The following is a 2936-nucleotide window of genomic DNA, read 5'->3' as shown; positions in this document are numbered from 1 at the left end:
AAAAAAAAAAAAATTCAATGTGCTCAGTCTTCTCCTTTATACTTTCATTTTTTATTTGTACACAATTATGTGCTTATGTCCTATAGATAGCTATTTATTGTTTTCTTTTTACTGTTTTCAGTCTTTGAGATATCTGGAGTTATTAGATAATACGGAGAGGTGACATTACAATTCCATTGTATCCACTCATTTCTTCCCACTTTCATGTATTGAGTAGTCCATATCTTTGTTTTGGGATGCTCACTATATCCCTATGTAAATCTTCATAAGCTAAATATTTTGTTTCTAGACTCTTTAGTTTTATTATCTGTCAGTTGATTCTTATACAAGCACATCCCAGTCTTGATTATTATAGCATTATATAATTACATACTTGATAGATCAAGCACTTTCTCATTATAGTAGGCCCACCATATCCACACATTCCAACATCCGTGATCAACTAACCACAGATCAAAAATATTTGGGGAAAAAAACAATAAAAAATAACAATATAACAATAAAAATAATACAAATAAAAAATGATACAGTATAACAACTATTTACATAGCATTTGCATTGCATTTGGTATTATAAGTAATCTAGAGATGATTAAAGTATATGGGAGAATGTACATAGGTTACATAAATGCTACATCATCTTATGTGAGAGACTTGTGCATCCTTTCATTTTGGTATCCACGTGGGGGGCCTTCTGAAACCACTGTGTCCCTCCCTTCTGTGGATACCGAGGTACATTTTTTCAAAATTCTTTAATATTTTATAGCCTATATACTATTTCATATGAAGATTAGAGTAACTTTATTAACTTTAAAAATAATTTGGAATTTGGATTAGAATTGCACTAATCATACAAAATAGAACTCGATCTTACAATATTTAGTTTTGCCATCTAGAATATGCATCTCTCAACTTATTCCAAATTTGATACACTGACATTGTGTGGTTTTTCTTATGAATATCCTATACATTGTAAATTAGTTTCTCAGCTTGAGTGACAGTGGTTTTAACAGACAATTATTTATTGACTTCTTACTGTGTTCCAGACACTTTGCTAAGCATATTGCAAGTAATATTATATTTAACTGTCACAATGATCTGATGATATAGATAAGATTCCCTTACTTATTGGTACTGATAAGACAACCAAGCCTTTAACAGTAAGTATTTCCAGGAACCAAAGCCAGTAAATTATAGAAATTGGACTAAAATACAGATCTAACTCCAAAGCTTCTAATGTTTCATCAATAATTACAAAGTTAGCTTTGAGCTTGAAACAGATATATTGTTAATAAAATATTCTAAATTTAATTGTTTACTACATTTTTAAGTAAATGTGTTAAAAATTTATCAAATATCTTTTCAATATTTATTGAGATAGTCTTATCACATTTTTTTTTTCTTTTTCTGCCCTCTGTAGGCCAGGAATCATATCACATCTTTTATTTGACTTCCTGATATATTGGCATTCAAGGCCACCCCTAGGCTGTGTGGGACCACAGGCTAATATATTTTTGTGGCACTCCAAAATGCTTTGCAAAATTCATGGGTCTATGTAGGATTATAGTGATTTATTGATGATGACTTAAAATAATGATTAGATAAGAGGTAACACATTTATTTATTGTCTAATCAGAGCTTGGAAGATTCTTGATAGTGTTCAATAGGAGCAGTCTATTTTTGTTTGTGCCCAAGAATCATCTCTTTCTGTTCTTTATTGCCAAATGCATCATCTCTGTCTTATTTCATATCTGCTTGCTCAAGAAGGAGGTTGTACCTGTTATTAATCACAAGTAGTGATTGTACAGAACCTGTTTGTATTGAAACAAGGTACACCTTCTTGACTCTGTAGCTCCCTAAAACAATTTATTTAATTCTGGTTACAACATTAATCATGACGCCGCAACACACATCCTGCCACCCATGAACAACAAAGGTTATTACCATGTTTTATTGATGATGACCACAAATACAGGCCTTATCCAGAGGTTGCAGGGAAAAGTAAATGATAATTCAATTTCTGGTCATGTTCAGTTTACCTTTAGTATGCTTATGGCATAAACACAGAAAACCACATCTTTCAAGCAATTCTTCTCCTGAGCAGTTTGGGCTGTAATCACAGCATTCCTCCAATGTGATTTCTTTCTATGTTGATTGTACTCCTGCCTTCCACACATCACCACCAGCTGGAAAGTCTACGGAAAGAGAGAGAAAAGCATTCCTATTCATGCAAGGAATGACTCCCTCCTGTGGCTCGCTTAAGATCAACCAATGATACCACAATGTCACGACATCAGTTAAGAATCCAAAGAGGAAATATATAAGAAGGGCCTGATGGAACTGTGGAGCAATGGTCTCTAAGTCCAGGGAGCAAAGAAGAAGGGCCATATCAGAGGGCTGCCTAACAGGAGTGAAGTTTGCAGAGTGGGGGATTGACTGTCCCAGGTACCAGTGATACACGCAAGAGATATGTGGGGCAAAAGATGCCTGCTGCCACCCCTCCCTTGTGTGCTGTAGACTCAGGGCAGCACCACAGTCATAACACAGATGTGCAAGTCTATGCCTGCTCAGTGCTCAAGGATTGGTGCTGAACTGTTGGTAGCCAAAAGCCCTGAAATTGTCCTATATCCCATGTAAGTGAGAGTCACACAAAATCATTGTATTAGCAAAACTCTGGCAGCCCAGGCTTGCTTGATATCAATATACCAGTCAACAGGGTGATCTATTTGACAGGCCATGCACATGGGGCCCTAACATGACCCAACAGGCATGTGTTCTAGATCTCCTCTGGGAATCTGATCAGCCCCATAGACAGGATAGAGGATCAGAGAGCACCCTGCAGAAAAGAACTACATATAACTATGCTCCTACACATGCAAACATAGATATTACCTAAAACCTATATAATCTAGATAAAACATTTGTATGCAAGTATAT

The sequence above is a fragment of the Galeopterus variegatus genome, unplaced genomic scaffold (assembly GCF_000696425.1).
Source record: "Galeopterus variegatus unplaced genomic scaffold, G_variegatus-3.0.2 Scaffold2310, whole genome shotgun sequence".
NCBI lineage: Eukaryota > Metazoa > Chordata > Mammalia > Dermoptera > Cynocephalidae > Galeopterus > Galeopterus variegatus.
Note: the sequence above shows the minus strand (reverse complement) of the source record.